This window comes from Lipotes vexillifer, unplaced genomic scaffold (genome assembly GCF_000442215.2).
Source record: "Lipotes vexillifer unplaced genomic scaffold, Lipotes_vexillifer_v1.1 scaffold1034, whole genome shotgun sequence".
Lineage (NCBI taxonomy): Eukaryota > Metazoa > Chordata > Mammalia > Artiodactyla > Lipotidae > Lipotes > Lipotes vexillifer.
Window position 1 is genome coordinate 89111 of NW_006790288.1, and position 13408 is coordinate 102518.

General features: G+C 45.9%; 1 pseudogene; it reads right to left on the reverse strand.

The window, feature by feature from the left end:
- Window positions 1-1802: 1802 nt before the first annotated feature.
- Window positions 1803-13408, reverse strand: part of LOC103079332 (myomegalin-like) — a 20889-nt pseudogene continuing 9283 nt past the window's right edge.

The window sequence follows — 13408 nt, forward strand, 5'->3', positions numbered from 1 at the left end:
AAATTCTCCTCTTGCTTCTCCTTCCAGTTCTATGAAAGCTACTATCACTCCACCTTCTTTTGCTCTACCTTCCACTTGAGCCCTTGAAGCTGGGACTGAGAGGATAGCAGAGCCTCCTCAGGAATTCCATCTCCTTGGAGTGTTCTGGTGAGCCCAGGTTGGGAAGGGGTAAAGGAGGGGGAATTTGGGTTCTCATCACTGCAAAGCAGTCAGCTGGAAGGTGAGCCCAGTCACACCCACACTGATATTGAGATCTAAAGCAAAGGTGGAAGGAAGCATCACTATTGGTATCTGAGGTGAGCTAGGGCCATATAATGGCCCCTGGGGTGACTTGCACTTATCTGGGTTCAGTGAAATAAGCGTGGCATCTAAATTCAGGGAAACTGAGCTTAGTACCGAGGCATCAAGGGATGTGCCGGGTTTATTTGTGGGAGGTTGATGGGGGTTGAAGAGAGCTATTGAGATGGTGTGAGTGCCTTTGTGATAACCTACTGAGAAAGGTAGCATCCAGTAAAGACAAGCACATAAAAACTATGCAATAGAACTATTTAAAAGACCAAGCCGTGAATATCGATTAAAGAATCATAGAACCCTACAGTTGGATTGTGCCTTAGGCATCTAGTTCAGCAAGCTCTCCTTTCAAGGATTCACTCTCAGACATTCTCCATGAGGAAACATCTACTCTGGTCTTGAATACTTCCAAAGACAGAGAGCTCTCTCCACTATGAGGCACGCTACCTCTGTCATTGGACAGTTCTAGTTGGTAGAAATGGCTCTCATCATCAAGTCCACCTTGGCCTTCACGTCACTTTCACCCACTGGTGTTCATTCTGCCCTCTAACTCCATAGTCTAATTTTATTTCCACACGGCAGCTGTTCCAATATTTGATGAGACTGTATTCAGAATCTTTTCTTCTCACATACCTTTTTTCATGAAATACTCTGTCATCCTCTGAAAACTAGCAAAACTATGTCTCTTAGTTGGCAACTAGAAGTTCTCTTAAAACCGAGTTATGCCATGACCAGTATAGAGCACATGGGCCTAAATTTTATCCTTAACTCAGCTCTCTGGGCATTCTTCTGACCTGCTACGTTATTAATATGGCTTAACTTGCCTTTGGTGAACCCATTCTGCTTATCAGTGCCCATCTTTTCTATGTGCTTACATGTCATTAATTAATATCAATCCATTCTTAGTTTGCAAAAGATCAAAATAAAATTTACTCTTCTATATATATTGAAATATATTATTTCTACCTTTCTGAAAATTGGACAACTGCTATTTTCCAGGCTTGAGGCAACTCTGATCTTCATGACTTTGAGAAGCACCTTCTGTCATTCTGTTGAAGGGAGTGCACCCGGGTCTGGTAAATGGTCTTCATTATAAACGTTCAGATTTTATGCTACTATATTTTCACGTGATAGTTTTTCTGTTCTTTCCAAGCATGTAATGGGGGTCAAGGAGTCCCACGGCCCCACTCTTAATAGCTCCAACATTTTCCCAGCATTGGCCTTTCTGGTCTAGTTCTCCGAAATAGAGATAGCTAATAGAGAAAATGTATTTTTTCCTTTAACCTTTGCTATGAATTTCAGGCCATTCTGGGTTTTATTCTTTCCTGCCCAAATTTTACTTTTTATAGACACTCAATAAATACGTGTAAACAATTTTTAAATAATAATTTATTAACTTGATCCATTCATTTAAAGGTAATATCTTATGCCTCCAAGTTTACAGCCACGAATGCTGTTGGATAGGGCTGGAAAATCTGGAGAACATATCTCTAGACCCTCCTGTTGTCATGTCACAAGATGTCCTTACCAGAGCCAGAATAGTGACTCTCAGTTTATGAATGAGGGGCTGCAAGGGAGACATCTGGAGCTGGCTGTGCAGTTCCTAGGGAGGGAGAGACAGAGCTGCAATGAAGTCTGGAGGGACTTAGGGTACTCTCTTCACTGACTGCTCCAAACAGAAACTGACATTCTTTCCCCTCCTCATTTACCCTCAGCTGGAAATGGGAAAGGGAGAGAAAGAGACACCAAGCTGGTGTTCAGTTCACAGCCAGTGACCCTCTGGTTATCTGCAAAGATGGGAGAAGGGATTTATACAAGAAATGTGAATTTCTCAGTGCTATTCACAACTAGAGCTTGTGAGACTAGGGACTTGTAGGTGGGATCTCATAAGAAGCGGCCTTATCTAGATTGGGCTGTGTGGGTCTGGGCAATGTTTGTGCTCTCCACCCTCTTCTCTTTGATTCTGCAGTAGAGTATTGCTGTGGAAAGGAGGAATATGGAAGTGACCTAAAAACTGCAGCTGGCTTCCCTGAAGGCCCTTTTCCTGTTGTAGAGCTGAGGCATGGACTCTGGGTTCTAACCATGGAAGCCAAAGGTGGATACTGTCTCAGGGAATAAAAACAACCCAGTCAAGTCACACATTTGGGTAACAGATTCTTTCAAAGATATAGTTCCTTGCATTCGCCAAAGTTTCAGCCCTAGCCAAACAGAAAACCTGGGAGCCTCGTGCACTGGGACAATAGTATGATGTGGCTGAGTCCATGACGGGCCACACACTCAGGTCAATGGCTGCAGCTGTAGGACAGGGTCTTTCCCCCTAATTGGCTGCTGCTATGATGTTGTAGGGGCTCTGGTCACCTTTTTTCTGATCCTGACAAGGGAGAAGGAATGTGGAAGTACTGGTCTTCCAGCGAGAACATCTGGGTGGAAAGTGTGGAAATACGGGCCACTTGCATGGGGCGGGGGAGGGGCAGGTGCTATCCAGGGCATGTGGTAGTAACATGAAGGTGGGATGTGGTCCTCCCTCTGCTGAAGTGGGCACCGTGGAAGCCTTGGCTCTATCATTTGACAGTCAGCCCACAAGCCCAGGGGCAGCACCAGGTAGTATAGGGAGTCACAAGAATGGGCATCACATCAGACAGCCCTGAGGATGAAAACCAGCCCTGCCTGGGGCAAGCCACTCGGGGTCAGTATTTGTAAAGTAGGGACAATTGTGCCTGTCCTGCTTCCCTCTCTGGGCTGACTGTGAGGAAGAGTGGAGTACTGCACACCAATGTGTTTTATAACTGCAAACCTATATGCCCTCTTGAGACTCCTAGATATGGACAGAACTAGGAGGTTTTGGTGCCTTTCTTACTTTTTCCTTGGTGAGCATTGCTGAGCACATATTCCAGTCTCTCCCGCAGGCGGTCATTGATGAATATGGATTCCTCCAGGCGCTGGCGCAGGTTCTGGATCTCAGCAAGATTCTTTTCCAGCAGGTCGGCCCCTGTTGCATACCACCAAGATATGGGAGAGGTAGGAAATGGGGAAGGCTGTCACTCATGGGCAGGTGGCGGGTTCTGCCCAGGGTCTCCCTGCAAGATCCCTGCCCATATCTATACTTCCGTCAACTTCCTCCTCACACCTGGGCACCCAGGAAACACCAGGCAACTTCGTTTAAAGAGCTCCTGGGCTCTCAATCACAAGATAGCCCTCTGTTAGGAACTCCACAAGGCCTCCTCCCAGATAGAAGCTGAGTACAACTGAGGGAGATGGACACCTGGCTGGCGAACAAGGGTGAGAAGCCGCTGAAGTCCTCTAGGCAGGACTGGCCTGACGATGAGAAAGCGTGTCTACTTCCTTAGGCAGCAATCCAGAGGGCCTCCCTCTCTACCTCAGACCTCTCTTACCCTATGATCCATGACTGAACAACCTTTAACATCCACTCACTAATAGAAAGACTAAGGTAAGTGGAGATGAAATTAGATCAGGCTGTGAATAATGAGTGCCACTGAGTGTTTTCCTTTGGTGAGAAGTGACAAGGAAGAGCCTGGGGAGGTATCAGGACCTGAAGGAGGAGTGAGAGAAAGGAACACCTTCAAGGAGAGAAAAAGATGCACAAAGGAAATGGCAGAAAGACCAAAATTAGCTTCATCCACCAGGACATCTTGCTTAGTGCCAAGTTTTTCTCTGAGAATTTCAAATGTTGTATTGTTACACTATCTGCATCCCAGAAACTGAGCTGTTTCAAAGCATTCCTCTACACAGCTGCACCCCTAGCCACTGGGGGCCAGGATGCCTGGCTCCAAACCCAATGGCAAAGTTTGACAGGCAGGACTGGCTTATAGTTGTATACAAAGTGTGTGTGTGTGTGTGTGTGTGTGTGTGTGTGTGTGCGCGCGCGCGCGTATAGAAATAGTCTCCCATCCCGCAATAGCTCTTGACCTAAGGAAGACCTACCTTCCCCATGGAAGGGAACACACAAATGTGAGGCAACTCAACCTCCCTACAGAGTGCCTCAGAGTGCCTTCCTTTATTGTACTGCCCAGAGTGAGTCCCTAGGTAGGGGAAATGGGAGAGGCACGTAGAAAGCACCAACACTGAGCTGGGACTTCATTCTCTGGCTGACTCACGGGATGTTGCCTTTCATCTTCTCACCCATTTCTGTGAGCCAGGGTCTAACAGAGGAACAAAAAACCATCTGGCCAGGAAAGGAATGTATCATTCCTGTCAATGGGCTCTATTTCACCAACTTCTCCTTTGTATTTTACCAGAGGGCTTGGAGTTGGGCTGGTATAAAGAGGAGAAGGAGGATAGGTTCCCAGATGCATTCATCTTCTGAGGCCTCATCTCATCCCATGGGCCACTGCTGCCATGAAGCCCGGGGTCTGGTGTCCCACTCAGTTGTGTGGTGCCACTCGAAGGATAGAAGGGCTGAGCAGACATGACTTCTGAATGGTTGCTGGGCAATGAACCTGAATCAGCAGGAGTGGCTGGGCTGACATCTGTCCAGAAAGGAATATGAGTGAGAAACAAACAGAGAAGTCAGAAATGAAGTGCTTTAAAAATAATTATACTGGGTTGAATAGTATCCTCCAAAAATTCATGTCTACCTGGAACCTCAGACTGTGACCTTTATGGATATAATTACTTAAGATGAGATGATACTGGATTAGGGTGGACCCTGAATCCAACATGACTGATACACAGGGGAGAAGACCACATGACAGTGGAGGCAGAAATGGGAGTGACGCATCTTCAAGGCAAGGGATGCTTCCCGCAACCACCAGAAGTCGGGGAGAGGCAAGGAAAATGGAGCATGGCCTGTTGATGCCTTGATTTCAGACTCCTAGCCTCCACAACTGTGAGCGAACAAATTGCTGTTGTTTTTATTTTTGTTTTGTTTTGTTTTGTTTTTTTTGCGGTACGCGGGCCTCTCACCGTTGTGGCCTCTCTCATTGCGGAGCACAGGCTCTGGATGCGCAGGCTCAGCAGCCATGGCTCACAGGCCCAGCCGCTCCGCAGCATGTGGGATCTTCCCGGACCGGGGCGCGAACCCGTGTCCCCTGCATCGGCAGGCGGACTCTCAACCACTGCGCCACCAGGGAAGCCCCTGCTGTTGTTCTTAACATCCAGTTTGTGATATTTTGTTACAGCAGCCTTAGAAAACTAATGCAGTAATTCGTGGAATGAAGACTAAGGTGGATATCAGTGACCCCCAGCCTAGTGCTGAGTATCAGCTAAAACTCATTTCTCAAGGACCATAAATTTCACCCCAAGGTTACTGGCATTCCTTGCCTATGATATCAAGTAGTAGTTGTTAGATGTAGTGTCTGAGGGTCACAGTGCACACGCAGGAAAAGTACAGGGGCCCCTCTATGATCCCCCAAATGCTGGAATGTTCCCAGGGAGGTACTTCAGAAATGTCTCCTCCAACAGCAGGACTCTTTGCCAATCGTGTAAGTCATGAGACTAAGGAGATGAAGCAATTTGCTGGTCTGTGAACAGGTGATCCACTCATCCAACAGTCTATGCTCTTGCCAGCAACAGAGCAGCTAGTCCTTCCTGGGGTTGTTCTGTACTGGGGTTGTTGGAAGAGGATGAAGAAGGGAAAATTGTCTCTACTTCTGGCGGATGTGCAGAAAACCTAGACAGGGTGGCTCCCACTCCTCCTGCCTCAGCTTACTCTGGACGCCTTCTGAGGCTGAAGGAGTGTCTGAGGAAAGCAAGTGGTGAGTTGCATCCCACCCAGAATGGCTCATGAGACTGTAAAAATAATTCTTAAATATAGCTGATTGTCTGGCTCCCGTCCAAAGAATGACCTGGGTATTTCTGCATGGGGGATTGTAGAACCAAACAATATATGGTATCTTACAGCTCAATGATCCTACGAGAACATCATCATGTCCTTTGCTGGCTCCCTTTAGAAAAAAACCTGGCTAGGTGGCAGGGCCATAATTCAGAGAAAAGTTCAAGAGTCACCCCTTTCAAGGATTATTATCAAGGTCCACAGAGTAGTTGGGTTTCTCCTCTAAGCAGGGAGGAGTGAAGTCCTATTTCCCTCAACCAAGGCAAGTTCCTCTAGGGAACTGCCTACTTAAGTCAGTATCCTTCCCCAGTTTACATAATACCAGATGTAATTAACATCACAGTGAAATAAAGAGTAAAGCCTTCAGTTCAGAGCCTCACTTAAAGTAGGAACTCAATCAAAATGTGATTCCCAACCCCTTTCAAAGCCCCTTTATCCCCTCCCCAGAAAATCAACTTACTCTCAGCTAGAGCGTAGGAGGGTTCAAGTCTGTCAGTTAACAGTGATCAGCATTTTCTTGTCCCATTCTCCCCTGGCCACACAACACAGGGAGCGTGCCCTACACGGCATGTGGAAAGCAGCAGAGAAGAGCCTCCTGTGAGAGGAATTCAGCCTCACGGTGAAGCTGCCACATCTGACACACACCATTTGTTAACTACCCTAGGCATTTTGACCCCAAAAGCAAAGAAGGAGTTGTGATAAGCCATTGGCCCTCTGAGAAAATAATGACTTCAGATGGGAAAAAGAAGGGCTTCAGTCTCCCTCAGAAAAGACAGGAATAACAGAAAATAAGGCCAATACTTTGAGAGTGCCACTCCAGCAGCCACATTTTAAATGTGGCCATTCTTACAAGTAGTGGCAGGAATTGCAGGTAAGGAGAAGGTGTATTTGCTTTCTCCTGCTGTCCCTCAGAGCAGCGCTGAGGTGCAACCAAGTGCCTATGGGCAACTGAGTCCAAGGATGCACTCAAAACTCCCATAGGCCCTTGGATGATGTCACATACATATCAAGGGCACCCCATTCATTTACAAATCCATGGGTGGAAGTGCATTGTGTCTAGGGTCTTGTCTCCTTTGCAGAGGCTAGGCCTTTGTGTGGGGCATAGGGGCAGAAAGAGTGGAATGGGGAAAACCGTCGCTCCAGAAGCCTAGAGAAAGAGGTGTGCAACAGAGTGACTCCCTCCCTGCTTGGTCCCTAAATGCTGAGGCTGCAGTTCAGTGGACAGTCTAAGCTTTAGGGTCAGGCAGGCTCACAGTGAACGTTACCCCAAGCTGGGCTGTCTTCAGTAAGTTCCCTTACTTCACCAAGCCTCAGTGTCCTTAGCTGTGCTGTAAAATCAGAACACCAGCACCAACTTAAGAGGATTGCTGTCCTGATTAAATGAAGCAACATATGTGTAGCAGTCAATTATACAAGCATGATAGGTGCTCAATAAAGGTGTACTTCCTGTCTTCCCTTGGCGGCTATACTCGTGAGGAAACATTATGCTGCTTTGCTTCTCAGGGTAAAATGAGAAACAGGAATAGTACCAGGTCAAAACCCATTATGGCTTATTCATGCCTAAAACAGTCAGTTCAGGTAAAAACAAGAAAACAACAAAAAAAGCAAAATAAACCCAGATATAGCCAGGGACTAAGGATGGTTTCCTGGTTCCTGGTTGTTCACACCAGAGTCTGACTCATACAGTTGCCTAAAAATTCAAATGCTTTTCTCAGGAGGGAAAATAAAGAGAAGGCCTGGCAGCAGAAAATGGAGGTTTGATTTTAAACTTACTCTCCTCCTCCCATCCCTAGCAAGGCTGCCTAAGAGCCCTCCTCGGGGGATTCTGGAGAGGGGCACGCTGGTGATGGATTCAGCCAGTCCCAGTTACTGATGGTTTAGAGGCTATTACAGCTGAATTATTAAAATGATGAGTGGGATCTGTAAATCCACAAATGATAAAGAATATTTAGTGGTGAATAGAAAATAGGAACTGTGGCTGTTTACCCAAAAGAGTACAAAATCAGAGGCCCAATGTTAATGATATTTGCATCCATAGTCTGAAACATGACGTGACTGTGTTGCAGTGATGAGGAGCATCTGTCCCCTCCCGTTCCCAATTCATGACCCCTCCCCTCAAGTCCAATACCATGTATGTGCCTGATGGGGTCTGGTGCCTGATGACGTCGGGGACTGGGAATGGAGAAAAGCTATCTGACACCCTTGGAGCCTGTGCTTGGCACTGAGTCCCAGACCTGTGCACAACCAGGTGCATCACAGTGGATCTGCAGGGTCTGGCTGCCAAGATGCCTCCCCTTGGCCTAGACAAATAAGTGAGCACCCAGAAACTGGAGGCTCTCTGGATACTTACTGGCCACATCCACTGCAGGGCGCACTTCCTGCTCATCAAACAGCGGAGAGGTGCTGCTAGGGGAGTGATGGGCAGCGGACTGGGCATGGCTGCTGGAACGGGTCTGGGGCCTAGTCTGGGGCCGGGCATCCTGCTTGGTCTCTAGGACTTCTGTCATTTTACCCTTCTTCTGCAACTCCCTTAAGATACTAGGGGGTAAGAAAGACAGAAGGAAAAGTGAAAGTCACCCGAACACCACAGCTGTATTGACCTGGGGGCTCACAGGAGAGGCCCCAGGAGTCAAGGAGACTGTTCCTTTAGGGAAGAAGCCAAACAATCCATTTCCATTTGGGGGTAGAGAGTTGGGAGGCAGGAGAGAACAACAGTGTCCAGTGCCTTGGCCACAAACATCCTGAGAAAGAGAGAAGACCCGTCAGGCTCTTTAACACTTAACGGTTCCTTCACAAGACACCCACAGGCCCGTAAGATTTCAACATACTCTGTGACATAATCCACTGAATAGTATTTAAAACTGCTTCCTGAGGCAATGTTGCCTTCTGGGTGTCTTGTAGTTTCTAGACCTCCTTCCCTAAGTATAGTTATACACAGTATAAATCTATCTATGTCATATTTATAGTATACATCTTTTTTCTTTCAAAGAAAATTTGTAGCCATTTAACATCTGCCAGTTGGGTAACACTTGAAGATATCAGGTATAATCTCACTCCAGTTTTTAAAGATCTAGGGGAAATCAGAGGTGATCCCTGGGAGTACGGGAGACTCCTAAGACTGGAGAGTTAGTCTAGAGCAGCTCTATATTACTAAATTAGTGAATTAATATGAGACTTGGACCCAAAAGAAAAATAAATTTAAAAATAGGAAATGAGACCACGTTGTCGCTAAGGATACATAATGGTGTAATAGTATAATCAGCTGTTTGGTTTTTACAGAGGGTGAGAGCTCCTGCTCCTTTGATCTTCTGGCCTTTGCTCTGGATCCTTTACCAGATTATATCTTTCATAGCCCCTGAAAATTTGCACTTACCTGAGGTCCCGCAGCACCTGTTCTCTTTGATTCTTCTTACTTATACAGTCGTCTGAAAAGCAAATTAAAAAAAAGGATCAGTCATAATTTAAACAGCTCTCATTTACCAAATACAAACACACACTGGGTTCTCTCTCTGGGATCAGAGACACAAAGCTGCTTGACTCTCAAGTCCAGGATACTCTGAATTTTCTCAGGAGACACTGGGTTGAATCTTTAGAGAACTTGTCTGGCAGACTTTCCTGAACCCACCGTGAAGATCATCATCTCTACTCGCTCTGCCCTGAGTCAGAGTAAAAAGCTGAAAATGTCTCTTTTCCCACAGATCATGGGATACTTGTCCAGCTGGCCTCTGGACCACTCCAGCCAGAGCCTCCAAGTCCTGCCACAAGGCTGGTTCCCAGTCCTGTGTCTGTGTGTCCCATCACAGCTTTCACGCAGGACCTACTCCTGCCTCTGTAGAGGTGACAGACATCCCTGTCCCACCTCTGCATCTTCCACCAGGAGCCTGCACAGTGGCCTCAAGCCTGCTCTTACTATGTGCCCTCAGGTCTCCAGGAAATATTCTATGTAAAAGGCTCTTGAAATAAATATTCCACAAAAGGTACTAGTACACGGAGTGCCTAAATCATTCCCAAATCAGCATGATTCTTTTATCATTCTTTTTTTTTTTTTGCAGTACGCAGGCCTCTCACTGTTGTGGCCTCTCCCATTGCGGAGCACAGGCTCCGGACGTGCAGGCTCAGCAGCCATGGCTCACGGGCCCAGCCGCTCTGCGGCACGTGGGATCTTCCTGGACCGGGGCACGAACCCGTGTCCCCTGCATCAGCAGGCAGACTCTCAACCACTGCGCCACCAGGGAAGCCCTTTTATCATTCTTTTGAAGTACTCTGATTAATATTGTTTATTTGTCCTAAGAACAATCATGCAAACTTTAGGGGCTGGAATTATTTGACCTAATTTTTTAGGTGAGGGAACAGATATCAAAAGGAATATGAGTATGTCCAGAACTAGTAATGATCACATACAGGCTAGAGCAAGAGTCTTTAGATTCCTAATTTAGGGCTCTTTTCATGACAATCAGCTGCCCCTACTACACCTCTCTTTCAATTAGTTTCAGATAAATGCTGTCCCCCCACTGATACCTCCTGCCATAGCAGCCATATTCCATGAGAGATGGAGGAGCAGGTAATCATCATGGCATCCTCAACCCTGTGTGCTGCACTGTTGCTCCTGACTCTGGCCCCAAGATGGTGATTACAAAGCAGGACCCCAGATTGAAAAGTCACTCGTGGATGAGTGTGGGCCTGTGTGAGCGTAGGTCCTTGGGAGGGACTAAAGGCCCTCCTGAGGCCTGGGGCCAGATTACCTGTGTTGAACTTGCTGGCAAGGCTCTCTGCCAGCTGACTGCCCTTGGCCAGCTGCTCACGGAAATGCTATTCCATGTAGCAGTCAATCTTATTACTGCTGAGGAGCTCTTCAAAGGTCTTCACTGTGTTCTTGACATGCTGGATGAGAAGGGAAGAGACAGCCCTCCCAATCCTCATCTTTTCCCGCAGGTGGGTCAACTCTCGAGCCTGATCCTGGATCAAGGAATATTTCCTAAGGCGGGAAAGAAACAGATAAGGGTGGAAGGGGGTGACTGATAGATTATGGCGTTTCAGCAGAAGGTGCTTTGAGAATTTCACCGAAAGAGCCTCCACGCTGAACTCTAGCACATGTTTAGTGACCGGAATGTGGTAAAGAGAATGATGTGTAAAGAGAATGTGTAAAGAGAATGATGTGTTCCTCTGTGTAAAAGACCCCTGCTAAGATCATCTTTCCCCCTGCCCTATACTTCTGAAAATGGCTTTCTTCTCTAATTCTACTGTAAAATCTGCTCCCAGTCCCTCTCTTCAGCTTATAATCCATTTCAATACAGTAAACAAAGCTAGGTGTTAATTGAAAAGTTGAAAGGAAAATCATTATGTGAGAGAAGAGGCCACTTGTCTAGGCAGCGGGATTCTTCTTTCACCAGAATGGACCTATCTGTGCCTTTTCCATAGACAGCCAAGGCTTGACTGGCAAGACATCCTCAAGCCCTTAATTTAATCACTATATACTATTGCTTCTGTATTCTCCAGTGTAACTGCTACAGTTTTGCCCATAGGGTTCAAAAGAATGATCTGAAGAATATGATCTCCAAAAAATGTTCTGAATTAATTTAGAATCCTATGATATCTTGGCCAATATAACTACTATTTGTTATATAGAAGAGTAGAAGAGAGGGTTTTAGTTTATCTTGTTCCTGAGGGAGGCAAAGAGGTTAGATGTATGAGCAGGAATCAGCAAGCCCAATGCACTCTGTCCTCCCACTGCAAACTTGAGAAGTCACTTTACTACTTTGTGCCTCAGTTTCTTTATCTGCAAAGTGAGAGTCATTTAGCTTCTTTGCCTTTTTAGAAATACGGTCAGGATTGAAATTTATTTTAAATGTTGGGATGAGTAGAGCAAAGCCTATAAAGCATTTAACTTATCAAAATGAAGACAGATTATCATTGATTACTTTGGTAATGGTGAACTTATAAGACCAACTTGACATCCTCTGTGTTTCTATAGATGTGCCAGAGCAGAACCAACGGCTTCTGATTTCACCATTTTCTCTTGGAGACCTAGGCAGTGTTGTCTGTATTGCGCCAGCAGGAAGCACAGGTGCTATTTGTTTTCTGAGAAGCAAAAATCTGCCTGAGGCCCAGGGTCGCTGGTCTGGAACAGGCAATCCAGGTGTTGGAAGGAGCCTGAATGGGGATCAGGGCAGGTCAAGTAGCATAAAACCCCCTTCGAACATTTTAACCCACCCTACACTTTATTCACATTTCTGTCCAACAATTCTCATGTCATTAAACAGCTATACTGGTTACTAGGCTAAGAATTCTTTCAGTGCTGGGAGTTTTTTATTCATCTTATGCACACAGGCAAACACAGAGGGGGCTCTCAGTAAACAGTTCTTCAATAATGGAAAAGAGAAGTGCTTGCAAACCTCCACTCATCTCTCCCTGTGTTCCTGTCCTAAGTGTCCTCTCAGGGAGCCTATGGATTCTCCATTGATGCAGAAAACCCTTTCCTTAAGAAGGACCCTGCACTCACTTGCGCAGAGGTCTGTGAAATGGGATTGTCTTCAGAAATTCATCTCAGTGGGTGACAGCTTCTTAGGAAGAGATGGCCTTGTCCTACACTCTTTTCATCTGGGCTTCCAAAACACCCAGAGGTTAGAACAGTTAGAGTGTTCTGTTGAAGCTATCTATTCGTATACTTTTCTTCCCCACTGGTTTGAGTTTCTCCATGGCAGAGACCAGATCTTATTGATTCCAGGTGCCTAACATGGTATCTAGCAAATGATACATTCAGTAAACATTTATGAGCTATTATGTATAAAAGCCTTTCTCAAATGTAATATAAGTACAGAAAAATACTATTATTACTGCTGCTTCAGATGCATTAAGGATTTAAGCACACTGCAAAATCTCAGAAATTCTACTTTGATTCAATATGCAGATGACTTACTTCTGTGTTCCTCATCTAGAGAGAACTCAGAAGTCAAAATATTTGTCATGACTGGCTTATAAAGGCCATAAGGCCTTGTGAGATACACTTCAGTTTTCACAAGGAAAGGTACATTACCTAGGTCATGATTTATCTGTAAAAGGACACTTTCTGTCTCCAGAAAGAATAAGTACCACCCCAAGTAACCCAACCTATGACTAAGAACTTAGAGGTTTCCTCAGACCTGCAGGATACTGACAATCCAGGGTCCCTAACTTTTCCCTGTTAGCTACTCCACTCTATGTAGGAATTGACTAAAAATAACACTCAAGAACCTCTTCCTTGGGAAACAAAATATGAGAAAGGCTTTACTGAAACTAACGGCTTTACAAAATCCTCCTGCATTGGGACCCAACCCCCCCCACCCCCCG